Source organism: Crocuta crocuta, unplaced genomic scaffold, assembly GCF_008692635.1.
Source record: "Crocuta crocuta isolate KB4526 unplaced genomic scaffold, BGI_CrCroc_1.0 scaffold118, whole genome shotgun sequence".
NCBI classification, from domain to species: domain Eukaryota; kingdom Metazoa; phylum Chordata; class Mammalia; order Carnivora; family Hyaenidae; genus Crocuta; species Crocuta crocuta.
This window is the reverse complement of record NW_027551558.1, coordinates 12,243,474-12,259,337: the sequence shown is the minus strand read 5'-3', so window position 1 is coordinate 12,259,337 and position 15,864 is coordinate 12,243,474. Positions and strand designations below refer to the sequence as shown.

Genomic DNA, 15,864 nt, shown 5'->3' with positions numbered 1-15,864 from the left:
GAAGGAAACACTCATTCAAAAAACAAATATTCAGGGGCACCTGGGTGGCTCAGTCAGTTAAATGTCCGACTTCAGCTCAGGTCATGATCTCACGGTTCGTGGGCTCAAGCCTGGGGTTGGGCTCTGTGCTGACAGCTTGGAGCCTGGAGCCTCCTTCAGATTCTGTGTCTCCCTCTCTCTCTGCCCCTCCTGCGCTTGTACTCTTTCTCTCTCTCTCTCTCTCAAAAATAAATAAAACATTTAAAAAAGTATTCAAAGAGGTGGCAGCTATAATATATATATTTTCAAGAAACCTCATAGGTAGGCAGTTATTGACTCTTTGAGAAGCATAACATCTGAACAAACCTCATACACAAGAGTTCTCTTCCCTTGGAGAGCTTTGAGGAGGCAGCAAAGATCAGGCTAATCTATACAGCTCAGTTATGCTAGCAATGGAAAGGGTGCTTCCTTCCTTTGCATCTGAATTATTATCTGAAGAAAATGGCTGTTAATTGAAAATGGAGGAAAACTCACCCAGAGCACTCCATCAGCCTACGGTGAAGGTGGCCGCCGTGGCCCCAGTCCCATGGCTTGGTGGCCAGCACACGCCCTTCCTGGTAAAGGGAGCTCTTCAAGGCCACTGAGCACATGCAGCTTCTCAAGCTGCTCAGAGCAGGGAAAGGCATGCCTTTCTCCCCATTTCTCTTTTAGCCCATAGTTTGGATCCTTCTTACCTGATCCTTGGATTATTAACACATGGTACGTGGGAAGCACAGAGTAGTGCTTCTCACACTTTAAAGCGCATGTATCTCCCCGACCCTTGTTCGGGAGATTCTGAGTAGGTCTGGGGCGGGGCCTGAGAGTCTGCATTTCTCATCAGNAGCCCATAGTTTGGATCCTTCTTACCTGATCCTTGGATTATTAACACATGGTACGTGGGAAGCACAGAGTAGTGCATGTATCTCCCCGACCCTTGTTCGGGAGATTGTGAGTAGGTCTGGGGTGGGGCCTGAGAGTCTGCATTTCTCATCAAGTCCAGGTGATGCCCATATTACTGGTCGGTGCACCACACTTTGAGTAGCAAGGTCCCAGACTTTGGAGCCAGGCATTTGAATTCCTACTCTGCCATTCTGTTTGCAGTACCTTTGGAAAGCATACTGAGTAACCTTTCCTGGGGGAGGTGGAGGGGCGGGGTCGGTGAGGGCGGGGTTTCTGTTTGTAATAGTAAGTAGAAAGGGACAAAGTATTTCGCCTCTCTGAGATTGGTCTCCTCTGTAATCAGAAAACAAGAACCCCCACCTTGAGGGGGGTGGATATTAAAAGCTCTCATCCAGATTTTCTCCTCCCCGTACAGTCCTGAAGGTGGGCTCTCCCTGTGCTTTCTCACTCCCTCACCGGGCCTTTCTAGTCCCTTCAGCACACCTGGCCTCGGCCCTTGACTTCCCCTTGAGACGGCTCTCACCCAGGATGCTAGGTTCCAACAGGTGCTGCCGCCCAGTTCTCACCTGGATCCCTCGGAAACACAGGAAACTAGCTACCTCTTTTGTGCCAAAAGGCTCCTTGGTTTGGGGAGCCGCCCCCACTTCCCCGTTTTCCTTGTGCTTCCCTGGTCAGCCCTCCTCCTTCGGAGCTGCTTCTTCCTCTCCCTGTCCAAGCATCTGGGGCTTCCTTAGGCTCTTGCTTTTTGTTAGATTCTTCTACACACACTTCCTTGACCATCTGGCACTGGGATTCTCCAAATGTTGGCAATTCCCAAATCTAGATCGACAGCATGGAACACTCCTCTAAGCTCCAGACCCAGAGAGCCACCAGCTCTGTGTCCTCAAGTCACCTCCAACTTCACACGACCAAACAGAACTTGTCATTTCCTTTTGTGTGCCCATATTCAGTCCCTGGACCTGCCAACCTTAGCTGAGGGGCTGTGGCATTGACCCTACACCAAGCCTGTATCATTACTTCTTGAATTCACATATGGATTTATTATCTGCCTAACAGTTATGTAGTGAAACTCCCTAATGCCCTCAGAGCACTTATACTATACCCATACTTCTAATTTAAGTCACCAATAAGTTATTTCAGAAACCAGCAGTGAACTACACTTTGCTACACACGCAGAGAAAACTGCATCCACTAACTGCTCTTGGCTTTTTAAATGTTTCTACCTAGGAAGAAAAGTACTAGGTTCCATTGAGTTTGTAGATCACAAATAAAATCTCAGAATTTAAAAAAAGCGGGGGCGGGGGGAGGCAGGGAGATGAGAGATCCTTGTTTTTCTAGGACTTGAGGAATAAACACTCAAGTTTTGGTTGATGGCATCATCAGTATACTTCTGGAATTATTCCAGATGGGCGGTATACACTGTATTTCACAATAACGTGTCTGTTTATACACCTGGCGCCTCTCCCTGACTGTATAGTGGGTACATGGCAGGATATGGCCCCAGAAGCCCAGGGCTGTGCTCAATGTATTAGAGAGGCATAGACAAAAACCTGGTCTACTGATGCCGAAGTAGGTCTTTCCACCTCAAAGCCCTAAAAATGGCCAGAGATTAGACCGGGCCTCACGCTTCAAGGAGCTCTCAGATGAGATCATCTAATCCAATGAACACCAGAACCCTGTGCTCCTCCTTGTGTCTGACTGACCTCTCGTTACACAAAGTGAACACGGGCTCTGTCCTTTCCATAATTCCAGGGGTTAGAGAGCACACATATCATGGGGTACGTGTCTAGTTCCCTCATTAAGTGGCTCGTGAGTGCCGATTCCATACACTGCATCACTGTTACCGCTCTGTCTCGAGGGGTCCAGTGCAGTGTGGGCTTGAACTTCATCAGGATGCTCATCCCGGGCTCTGGTAGGGGTCAGCTGGCGGGCCCCAGGAGGCTCCCAGGCAGCACACTACCTACATACAGGAGGCCCCTCTCCTGACCCCTGAGCTAAGTCCGTCAATTTTGTCATAGACTCTTTCTAAAGCTTTTCCTCTGAAATCTATTCTGTATTGGAAGCCAGGGACCAAGACTGGGTCCTGGCTGCTCCAGGGGTGTTTTCTGGCGAAATAAGCTTCTAAGATGGGTCTCTGAGGCCACTCCAGGCCACCTGCAAAGCCTGTCTCTCAAATGTCCCCAGGGAGGCTCCTTCCAGCCTCCTGAATTATCACCCCTGCCACGAGCTGTCAGACGTCTTCTTCTCTGACAAAGGCTGGGGCTCGGAGTCTCAGCCCTCTGCAGTCAGGGCCCTGCAGCCTGTGGCAGAACTCGGCCCGCACCCTCCCTGCAGGAAGCTAGGGTTCCAAGGCAAAATGCCCTCCTCCCTCAACTAAAGGCAAAGCAGACGCAGAGGGGTGGGGGTGACGGCTGTGTGTGACTTCCTTCCTCTCTGACCTTCCTTGCACCTGGAGCACACTCAGAGGGCAGTGCCACCGACCTGCAGCTGGGGAGGCGTGGACCACGGGGCCTCCATCTGTGACGGACGAGCCTCGTGGCTTCAGGCAGAACAAGTACCCTGCGTCTCATCCATCATGCGGGATAACACCTTCCCCACCTGCCTTTCAGACTGTTGTAAGGATCCAGTGAGATTTGGAGTGCGTTTGGGAAATGCTTGCTTTCACCCCTGATGTTTTCCTCATTCCTATGACCAATACGCCCCCCTAGTGAGAAGCCACTCTCAGGGTTCTTCCTTAAACTCAGGTACCAACAGGTTTAGGCAATGCTCTCCTGGCTCCCTAGCAAACCAAACATTCCCTGTTTTTCTTCTAGTTTGTCAGCGTGCCTGCCCATGACCGCTGCACCACACTGCCTCCAGTCCTTGAAGCCAGATACCGTAAGCAGACCTAGTCGGTAAAGGCTCAGAAAATGCACAGCGGCGCTGAGTGGTCATCTGATCAATTCACCCTCTGCCTTCGGGCAGGGCTTACAAAGAATACTCCTTAAAATCAATTTCTCATTTGGTCTCCAGGGCTTAGGGGAAATGAAACCACATACAGCCCAGGAGCATGGCCTTGCCGGAAACGGAGTCACAGCCGCTTCCAGTCACATTTGGAATCTGGTGACCCATTATCCCCCCGGGACCCCCACGCTCTGCAAGCATAATGCAGCACTTCTGGGCCGGCAGCACACTCAACGCCTAGCCCGGTGCAGGCGCCGTCTACTCTGTGGCCTGTTTCCTCAGTGATTCGGTTTTGGGTTTTGGGGGGTCTTTTGTTTTTGTAAAACACTGGGGAGGATTGAGTAGCAGCGGGGCTGGGGAAGGTTCTTAGAGCAAAAAAGACAGATTTTTTTGGTTTGGTTTTGTTTTAAAGAACCCGTAGCTTCCTAATGTTGATTGAGAAGCGTTTTCCCCGGATTCCAGTACAAGGAAATTTGTAAGGAAAAGCCCTTTAGGCTGACGATGGCGAAGGCACACATCTCTGGGGCAAACGCAGAGCACCCAGGCCTTTGCTTAGGCTTGAGCAACAAACAGTGCCCTGCTCTGGGCCGCCACCAGCAATCGGCACAGCTGGTGTAGAAAACAGTCACCGTTCTGTGACTGGCGTCACCTCCTGCCCTACTTTCCATGCCTCTTGCATGAGGCCAGAAAGCTGGACAAACTCCCCTAAGTGCACACTGGCCATGGGCTCCAAGCCGCAGAGCCGGCTGTCCTGCATGGTGGAATTTAGTGTGCGTCCCTGCTCCCTGTCCACGCCTGCAGCTCCAACNCCCCTCAGCCACCACTCCACCCTCCTCTAATAGGTTGGAAGGAAAAGAGGGTTGGAACTAGTAGTGTTCAGAGAGGGCCTGCTATACGCAAGACACCATGCTAGGCTCTTCAACGGGCACCATTTCACTTGGCGCTCGTAATCACTGGACCGAGAAGTCAAGGCGCCGAGATACCAAAAAGCCACCCGAAGACCCTGAGCTCACGAGTGGAAGAATTACGATCTGATCCACCAGCCTGCCTCTGGGAGAGGCGCTCCCAGTTTCCTTTCCACGGCACAGCTGGAACCCCGATGCAGTGCTGGATAAGGGGTACATGATGGTCTTCCCTCCGGATGGCCCATCCTTTTCAAGACAGGATCCGTGTTTGCATACTCTCTGGTCTCCCCCCTCCCACCCCTTCTCATTTCCAGGTTACCCCACCTGGAACGGTGCATGCAGCTGTAGGGACTCCAGAAGCCCTGGGTCCCAGTGACAGTGGCCTTCAGAGACCATTTTACGGTGAGGCTCTCCTTGTGCTTGGGGACTTTTTTTTTTTTTCAATACAGCAATTTAGCAGCTACTCTCCTGGAATCATTAACTACAAAAGGAGCTTGGAAGGGATTGTTCTCAGGTGTTTTGTTTTGCTGTACATACCCGGTAGGGTGAGTTTCAGAGCCCTGCTCACACATTCCCGGGCACTGGGCTGGGGGCGAGTTCACCGGAAGGGGCCGCTCATGGAAACGCTGCTCTCACTTCCACCTTGCACATACACACAAGTGTGATTCCAGCTCTATTTGAGGGAGAAGGCAGTAGACGGTCTCCATGGCAACCAGAAGCAGCATGTGAAATAGGAGCCTAAAGAAGGTTTGGGGCAAATTCAGTTGTGGCTGGCCACGTGTCCGTCCCACCTTGTCACGGCCAGTGCCTTGAAATGCCTGCCTGAAGGCAAAGGGAAGGTATGGTGACCTGGAGGAACGTTCCAGGAAGGAGTCCAACACGCACCACACAAATGACCCCCTGCCGGGCTTTTCTAAATGCTTCGCTGAGGAATGTCAACCGTGCCAGGAAAACCAGGCAAGGCGTGTGTGCACGCACGCGAGCTTGAGAGAAACTGAGAGCAACGGAATAACTTAGAACACATTTTCTAGCTTATTTCTCTATGGCTGGATTTTTTATGATTTTGTTCACTTTATTTGCTTTCCTTAAAACATTTTTTTAAAATTTCAGAGCATTCTCGGCTATGCGCTTGAGCGACAACATGGGCACTGACATTTCAGGAAGAGTCCCAGCCCCTAGCTGCAGCCAGCCCAACTTGCGATGGTATGGCATCGCGATGCCTGGGCTGGGGCAAACGAAGACCCAGGGGACCGGCTGGGAACCCCTACAGGTTCAACTAATTCCCACTCCATACGAATATGCACCCACCTCCCAGTTCTATCTGCCAGCGCCCTGTGATCCTGGCAAGCTCATAAACCAATCTGAGCCTCAGTTTCCTGAACATGATAATCTTCTTTCATCTCATAACGGCTGTTTGAGTATCAAATAAGATAATCGCGATGAAAGTGCTTTGTAAAATAGAATATAATCCACAAATGGAAAAGAGCGCTATTATCGTATTATTAATAAATGCAGGATTTAAGGCAAAGAGGTTGCATTACTAATGACGTTATTTTAGTCAAGCGGCTTTCGCTGCTTTTCCTCCGCAACCTCTTTCAGAGTTCAAAGAGACAGTGAAAGACAGAAGCCTGCATGGCTGGCTGCCTGGCTGGCTGGCTTCAAGGTCAAAGCTCAGTCATGCATTTTTCTGTGGCACAAAGTGTGGCCAATCGATTGGGCACAGAAATCAGAGCCCTGAGCGGAAAGCTGCGGGGCTCAGAGGAAGGAGCAGGAGAAACGGATCTCACAGCTGCACAGAGAGCCCGTTCCCCGCTCTCTAGGGCCGCACCCGCCCTGGAGGGCTGTAACCCTTCCCTCTCGGGGAGAGGAGGGCGACGGTCTCTCAGAGAGGCCCTCCACTTTGCCCCAGTGGGACCTCATTAGCCTGAGTGCTGGTCCCATCCAGCTGGTGTCGAGAGATCTGTGAGCCTACGAGAGAAAATAAGAGCCGTGCACAAGGGAAACAGAAGCAGTGCACATTGATGGGAAGAGACATCGGCCCATGCCCAGGCGCCCTCCACACCCTCATCCCTCAGATCAGGTCCCCCAACAGTGCATGGGAGAGACTGGGAGCTGGGGAGAAACCTGTGGCGGTACCCGGACCCACTGAGTCAGAACCTGCATTGTAACGCGATGCCCGGCCTCCTCCCCTCCCCCCCCCCGCCCGGTGCAATCCAAGTCTAAGAAGCACTGCTCTTGTACCCAAGGGGTAGGGGACGGGGTGAGGACACCTGCCTTGATCCTGATGAGTTCTGGCAGTCCCTGCCTCCCGACCATTTGGGACAGAGCAGGACCACCCCCCGGGGTGGGCCACTCTTCGGCAAGGAGCCCAGAGGCCAGATCCGCTTTCTCCTCCTCTCCACCCGGGGACAACCAGTGACCTCGGCCTCTTCAGTGCTGTGGGAAATTCGCCTTTCCAGTTCACTAGGCCTCTGTCCAAAGAACTTGAGAGGCTGGAGTGGTCACTTCCAGTCACACTTCCTTAGCACTTGGGAGCAGGCTGCACGCTGGGCCTTTAAGCCCGGACCGCAGGGTCGGTCGATCCCCTCTTCAGGCTGTGCAGTGCCTGGCCTGAGGCGCTGTCCCCTCCCCCACCAGGGGCCTGCTGCCTCCTCCGCACTTACTTCCTCCAGGCGCTGAGGGCTTACTTTGTCATCTGTTTGTCTTATCCCGTGCCCGGGAGGCGGGCCCCTACAGCCCATGACGAGACTGGGAAACTGAGGGAACATAGAGAGACTTGGATGCGATTCCTTCCCCTTCTGAAAGTGGTATGGTCGGGGGCTCCGGCTTCTCGGTTTCCACCCTGCCCGTCCACTAACCAGCCACAGGTACTCTGGCGATGTCCCCAAAGTCCCCTTGTGCTTTCCCCATCTCCAAAATCCCTCCCCACCTGAGAGGTTTGTAGAAGATGAAACAATTACAGGAAACCCTGATGAACAGATCATTCCGGACAAGGTGTTTTACTCATTAACATAGGCGGTGGGCACAGCCTTCAGTGCCTTAGGCGTGCTGACTTGAGTTGGCACAGCAGGGCCCGGTTTAGGACGAGACCCAGAGACCCAGAGTCAAGGAGTTTGCTCATGGTCACCCCTGTGGAAAGTGGCAGAGGGGTGCTGTGACTCCAGGTCTATGTCCTGCGGGGGCTGGGAGAGGAGGCATCTAGACTGGCTCTTGGGCTGGGGAAATCCCAGGGGCATGAGAGTGGTCAGCACCACCCTCTTCACCCACCTCCACAAGGAAGCCCTCAGGGAAATGTGCTCCATCCTTGGCTACCACCTGGTCACCGACAAATCCAGCAGGAGAGTGACACCTGGCAGCTCTTCAGAAAACACGGACTGGCCTCAAAGACGTTCTTGATCTCGAACCCAAATACAACCTGGTGCATTCAGATGTTTCCTCAGTATCTAATTGGTCTTGCCTCTGACTCCTGAAAGTTGCTCAACAGGGGGTTGATGAATTTCTCCCCTTGCCAACTCCCAACCCACTTAAAACCCTGTTACCCCCAGCCTGATGCTCTGGGATGGGTAAGCCTTGACTTTCTTCTCTCGGGCGTTCTCCTCCATCGCTGATCCAATCCACTTCTACAGTCCCTCATGCCCCCTCTGGACTCCTTTCCACACTGACACCTCCCCCGGCTTGTTCCGGAGCTGACCAAGGAGGCCTCCCCACACGGTGCCTGTGGGGGGCCCCGGGAGATCCCACGATAGGCAGACACCCTGCATAATCCTGCCCCAGCCAAGGGGGGGCGGGGTAGGGCAGTCTCCAACAGGAATTTCAGTCACCGCTGGCCTGGGGCCTCTCCACTGGGCTTGCAAGCTCAGCCAGGCACCTTGGAAGCCGCTGGAAAGCTGACACCCAGAGGGACCACATCATAGCCTTTGCTCTTGCTGCCCCTTAATCAAGGTACATATGGAGGAGCACTTCACCCTGTCAAGGCACAGACAGCCACCCCCCTACTTCCCAGCAGAGGGTAAGATCGAGGGGTGACCCCGAGATCCACACCAGCCAGGCCTGTGTTCAGAGGCAGGTAAAAGACATTCAGGGAACACACGCACCCTGCACCCTCCTTCCCACCCGAGCTGAACCAAGCCGTGCGTAGCCCCTACAGGCAGAAAGGGCTTGCCTTGGTTTAACCGGGCGTTTGGGCTTTGTTTTAGTAAATGCACAGTTCTAAATCTTCAGAGTCTCTCAGAGCAATTTTGCAGCTGGCGAGCTCTGGGGGGTTAATTAGCCTAATTACCTTCAACTTCCTGCCTCCAGAAACCTCTGTAAACGTTGGCAGTGACCTGGCCCTGCGGTCCTGGCCCAGGCAGGGCTGCCTGTACCCGGCGAGCCGGGCGAGACTCTCAGACTCAGCATGGCCGTGCCTGGCAGTAGCCCCGGGGGGCAGGGGAGAGTCCAGGGGCCCAGACTCTTCGACTGCCCATGGCCCAGCTAATCAGAAGAATCCATAGGAGATTCCAACATTCTGCCAGAAAGCACGTCACACTCCAGACCTGGGACAGGCAGGTGGGAGGAGGAGGAAGGCTGCCCTCCTCCCAACTCCCCCTGCACGTGCACACTCGCACACAGACACACACATTATGCTGATCACAAACTGCCCTCCTCCCGCTGAGAATCTCAGAAAGAGGCCTTAAAGGAAACGGCTTCGCAGTGTAGGAGCCGCATCTCACCCAGCTTGGGATTCTGAGAACAGAGCTGGGGAAGCGGTTCAGGGAAGGACGTGTGCTTCTGGACTGCAAGGGGCAAGAGCCAGTCCCCATGAGCCCTTCAATACGCATCCTGCCTTCATTTGCGGGGCTTTGCCTCCTGTCTCCACCCTCCCTGCCGGGTTCCTGTTCACCCCAGCACCTGCAGAGGCTTCAGCTGGGGCCCCAGCCAGCCCCTCTGTCCTTGGGGAAGCACCCACAGGGCCATGATGCACAGTTCAACGCAAACCCTGCTCTGCCAGGCTTTCAGGAAAGCACACAAGGGCTCCGACGTGCGGAAGCTGTGTTTTACTAGACTGCAGGACGTCTTTAGCTGATTATAAAGTCACGGTCTACTATGGCCCATCAACAACCAATTCGGCCCCAGTAATGGATTCCGATTCCCTCGGTACTAGTCTCCTAGCAATCAGCTCGTCAATATACATCACGTTTAGAAGCTGGATATCGATTGTGGAATCTAATGGACTCATTATTTAGGATTCAGCTTGACCTCTGGAATAAACTGTTTTTGGAGCTCCCCTCTCCTTCCACCACCAAATTCCAAAACTGGTGGTGGTGCGGGGCAGCAGGGACGTTGGAGAATAAGCAAAGAGGTTCCAGGGCCTCGCCCCTAAACCAAGAAGGCTCATAACCCAGGGTTTTCCCCTGAGCCCATGTGAAGTGGCCTGTACCACCGCCTGCCCCCACATTCCCTGAATGAACACGGAGCTGCTGTTGCCGTAGGGTATGGCAAGCATCAGCGGTGCGGTTCACATTGGTGGCACCAGTGTGTCACGACGCCCGCAGAGATGACTGAGAGTCCATTCCAGTGTCTGTACAATGATCAGCAGAAGCTCTGGCCCGACCCTCATATACAGCCCCCACAGCCCAGGGTGTCCCTTGACTCCTCACTCAGGACCACCAACACCCATTCACTGCACAGGAGCTGCCCCCCAGCTCCTCCTAAGTCCCTGTCATCAGGAGCATGTCCCCTGCACGGTGGGGGAACAGTGGGTTCTGGGGCAGAGAGAAGAGGGGGAGGGAGTCATCAGGAAGAGAAGGGTAGCTGTGGTGGGCAGTCCAGCCCCCAGCAGCTCATGGGGAGACCTTTCCCACAAAGACACTGGTTTGCTTCTTTCTCCTCTTGATGACATCTGTGAGCAGAGGTCACTGATAAGCCCTGACCTTTTAGTGACCATCAGCCCCTCAGTGAACATGGAGCAGAGATACCCCACTCCTCGGCAGGGAAAGGGACACCAGAGTCTGTGTGTCCCGACTGAGGAGAGCCCTCCCTGGCCAACCTCCATTTACAGTTCTTTTGGTTTTAAGACTTCCAGGGTCAGACACAACTGGCTTCTTCCTATGAAACTGTATGCTTTTTACATTTTCAGATCTGTGTTTTTGGGGGTAACCTTTTGGATCTGACGTCTGTTTGTAAAAGTGTGTGAGCCAAATAAAGGCTATGATCTCTCACATATAAACCCTCCTGAGCCCAGGAGAATGGGGCGCAAGAGCAAGGAGCGGGCCTAAGGCTGTAGTCAAGCATCTCCTAGGAGGGCGGGTCCAGGCTCTCAGGAACGCGGAAGATACCCATGTTACCTGGCATCTACGCCCTAAGTCATTTTCTGGTCCTAGGGTGGCTAGGCTCCCTGAGCATCTTGGGCAAGGGGGCCAGATTTAGAAAACAAAAATGGCAGATGCCTCATTAAATTTCCATTTCAGATAACAATGAATCATTTTTGTGTGCCGTTATGTCCCATGCAGTATTTGGGACACAGTTATACTGAAAAATTATGCAGAGTTGATCTGAAATTCAAATGCACCTGCGCATCCCCTGTTTTATCTAGCAGGACCCTGTGCCAGCTCACCTTCACCGCAGCCCCAGCTGCTGGGACCGAAGCTTCTGTCCCTACAGCAAGGCCGTGCTGGGGATGCAGACTCCTTCCCCATATTTTAAGAGAAGCAAGGACATAACAGTAGCAAAACAGCAACATTTTGTAAAGCCTGTGTTATGTGTCTATTCACTTCCTGGGGACTAACTTCTGAACTAAGATGGGATTTCACTCATCTTCAAGGGTGCACCCTTGAAGGACCACTGATTTGCTGGTTTCTTTAAATGAAGTCCCTCTAAATTCCTTCCAATCAATCCCCCTGGGCTTTCAAACCATCAAAAACATGACTTTATTGCTAGTGACTTGCACTAAAAAAAACGCACGGAAGTAAAATCATTTAGGCTAACATTTCCCCAACTCAATTATGCTCTTTGGAACTCTATTCCTGCAGGAAGCTCCCAGAGAAAAGACGTGGTTCTGTGGTCAAATAAGCAGGAAACTGCATGTTCTATATGCCCATCTGGGAAAGGCACTGTGAATGTCAGAATATAAAAGGCCTGAGGACCTGCAGTAAGGAAGGACACTCTCAGTTGCTCATTCTAGCAGTCTCCAAACTTATTTGACCACAGAGCCCACCGGCCTCCAGTTCCCAACCCCCCATTTAATACCTCTGAACACTACAGATAACACTTCGGATATTAGACACAGATGACTGTTTCTCAACACAACTAACCCTGGAGTATTTCTATTCTTTACTTGGGTCTGGGGTTCTTCTGAGGTCTTTTCCTAGCCTCGCTTCCAGACCTGTTCGGCCACGGCCCCCTGTCGAGGCCTTCCCCAAGCTCCACGTACTCCCAGAAGGCTCCCTGACCTCATACCTGTCCAGCCCACAGTGACCACCTCCTTGTTTATCTGATCTTTCAACTGGCACCTACTGTCGGCACAAATCGCTTGCCTTGAGGACACTGATCCAAATGTCCTGATATTTTAGCTATTATTTCCGGATTCTTTCATTTCTGTATATTTTGGCTCTCCAACCAGACTTGATGCTACTTGGGGGCAAGACTCTTTCTGCTTAACGTCAGCCACTTAGTGCAAGACGGATGCGGCATCCAGGAGGCCTTGGTAAATGCTTGTTGACAGAATTATGTCTATTCGCGCACCCATATTCTAATTGTTGCAAATTTTAGGGGGGAAATGGATAGTTTCCCTAGAAGATCCATGAGCTGGCTTCTCTCTCACCATGAACGATCAGAGATTTATCTCAGAGGGGTCTCCTGAGCCATGTGCGGTGGACCCTCCACACGAGTCACGACTCCCCTGGCAGAAGCCCCAACTGTGACCCAACCCCTGGGGGTGAGGAAAACTTGAGGGCGCCAGAGAGTTTCATCAAGCTGGAGTGACTTCCCAGTTAGTTTATAAGTCAAACTTCCCAACAACCATGAGACCCACAGCCCAGTGCATCTATCTGGGGAAACACCACTGCACTATCCTAAGGCAAAGACAGCCATGCACTCTTATAAAAAAGAACCATTTGCAAAATGACTAATCTCAACCTCTGAAGTCACTGTAACTCTTTTATTTAACGTGCCTGGCTGAACTTCAGGGTTTTACAGACACCATGCTGTGAGCTCCATCATGAATTGAGGCCTGTGCAGTGCAAACTTCTAACGACTCAGCTGCATTCCCATGGTCCTCAGGGGGCTCTCCTCTTCTGCCCTGAGACTCTGACTTAAAAAGACAAATCTGGGCAAAAACAGGGGAGTCTGTTAAAGACATAACGGGAAATCTAAATACCTCGTGCAAATCAACTATGCGCTCACTTTATCGTCCCAGAAGCCGTTTTCTTTCCATTGCAAGTCAGTTATTAAAAAAAAAAAAAAATCTTCAAACTCCACACTCAAAGTTTTAAATAAAGAGCCTTGGTTTCTAAGGTAAGAAATAGACTGAGCTCCTCCTGAATGATAATGTGATACAAATTTCAGTAATAACTGATTTTTTTAAATCATTTTTTTTAACAGTTTTTATTTATTATTGAGAGGCAGAGAGAGAGAGAGAGAGGGAGAGAGAGAGAGAGCATGAGCAGGGAGGGGCAGAGAGAGAGGAGGAGACACAGAATCTGAAGCAGGCTCCAGGCTCTGAGCTGTCAGCACAGAGCACGACGCAGGGCTCGAACTCACGAACCGCGAGATCATGACCTGAGCCGAAGTCAGACACTTAACCAACTGAGCCACCCAGGTGCCCCTAAATCAATGATTTTCTAAAAGGCATAACAGTCTTTCCAAGAAGGTCTCACTGCATTTAGATCCTGAAAGTGTTCAATGAGCAATATGTGAACCAATTAATATCACTGCCTGGGTGAAAACATTACTAGGTCTGAATGTTTGGAATTCGGTAAGAAATATTTTAATATTCTAAACCACTAATGCCTTGCTTGTTCCCATCTCAGTCCTCAAGCGATCAATTAGGAATAACGCAACACATTGCTTGGCAAGCACAATTCACAATGTTTTGGATTCTGCAGCCATTTCTGTATCTCAGAAATACCAATATGATTTCAGGTAAAATGAAGTTCAATTATATTCAGTAGGTTCTGGTGGATCAGACTGTTTTGTATCACTCAGGACTTTGCCCAAATGTTGACCCTTCAGAGACCTTCCTGGGCTTCCCCAGTTAAAGTACCCCCACATCTAGACCACATCAACTACCTTATCTTATCTTATCTTTCTCCAGTATAGGTCATTACATACCTACACTGCCCCTCTTATTTGTGAAATGTTTATTGCCCATCTCCCATCAGTAAGAAATAATCTAAAAGATCTTGCAGTCAGGTCCTCTGCCTGGTCCAATGCTGTGTTTCCAGTGCCTAGGTTAGGGCCTAGCAGCATCAATTTGTAAACCACTTTCCTTAAAAAAAAAAAAAAAAAAAGTTCAACTTTATTGTGATAAAATATATACTACATAGCAGGTATTAATTTAATCATCTTGAGGTGTATAGTTCAGAAGCATTAAGGACATTCACATTACTGTGCAAAGCATCACCACTCTCCATCTCCAGAACCTTCTCATCTTCCCAGACTGAACTCTGCACCCATTAAACACTGAGGCCCCATTCCCCCCGCCCCTGGCAACCACCATTCTACTTTGCATCTCTATGAATGTGACTACACTAGGAACCTCATATAAGTGAAATGATAGGAGATTTGTCCCTTTGTGGCTCGCTTATTTCACTCTGCATAATATCCTCACGCTTCAGCCTCACTGTAGCCTGTGACAGAATTTCCTTCATTTAGAGGATGAAGAGAATCCCATTGTAGACAGATACCACACCTTGTCAATTCATTCAACTATCAATGGACGTTTGAATTGTTTTCACCTTTTGGCTATTGTACATAAGGCTGCTCTCAGCAGTAGTGTGCAGATATCTGCTCAGTCCCCTGCTTTCAATCCCCTGGGGTGTCCATCCGGCGGCAGAACTACTCAATCTTATGGCAGGTTCCAGGGTTAACTTTCTGAGGAAACGTCATGCTGTTTTCAACCTGCTTCCAATTTCGCCTCATCAACACTTGTTGCTTTCTGGGTTTTTTGTCTGTTTGCTTTGCTTTTGGTTTTTCACATTTTGGATTTTTTGTCAATTGCATTTTACTTGCACCAACAGTTCCTCCTTTTATGTCTGCTGCAGATTAATGGATCTAACGAGAAAAACCTTTGCACATGACTTGGTGTACCACCTAATGCATAGTCAGCAGTCACAAGCCGCTAAACAAAAATAACTTTCACAGCTTAGCCTGAGCTAATGAGCACAGGATTACTTCTGAATATTTAGACTCACCTTACACTATATATGTCAGCAAGTCAAAAGAGAACCACCATCTGGGTAGCGATACCCCCCACACGAGTGTCAAACAGCCCCAGCGAACAGCAAGCAAGACCTCAGGCAGGAGCTGCTCTGTGCAGCGCTAGGTTCAGGCCTGTCACTTCTGGACGAGCATGAAGGGGCCTCTGGAAACGCTGTGGTATTGGCCATCAAGACTTGGAAGGAAAGAGCAGTGGAAATTATGGCCATCCGATTACAACTGCCTGGCTTTATCTTTGCCCAACACTCTGAATGCCTATAAACATCATAGGCAGAGGGAAAAAGGTTTAATTTCCAACGACATAAAATTTTCAGAGCTATGTGACCTCTGAGAGAATATGGCCATCTGAGAAAACTATTTCCTGAAACTCAAATCTAGGCTTGGGGGATGAGGCCGCCTGCCAAGGCTCAGTCTTCCACTCAAAATGATTGCAGATCAGTCTTTCCTGCTGGAGAGAAAAGGCCATGGCCTACCTAAATATGCTGCCACATCTCTTAGCAGACGGCCTGATGCCCAGCGGGGAATAAATACATATTTGCATACATTCCATAAATGAGTGGATGACAAGTCTAAGAAAACTGGGGCCTTTCTGGTTCCAAAGGTGAGAGAACGTTGCCTTCCTCGTACTTTCTACCCCAACTGCTGCTTTTCTTACGGGCTAGACCTTTACGGTGTTCCGTAA

The 15,864-nt window shown here is 50.7% G+C and overlaps 1 protein-coding gene across 11 annotated transcripts in view; it reads right to left on the bottom strand.

Moving 5' to 3' along the window:
- PRKCE (protein kinase C epsilon) overlaps positions 1 to 15,864 on the bottom strand; it is a 490,916-nt gene that overhangs the window by 248,008 nt on the left and 227,044 nt on the right. The window lies entirely within an intron of this gene.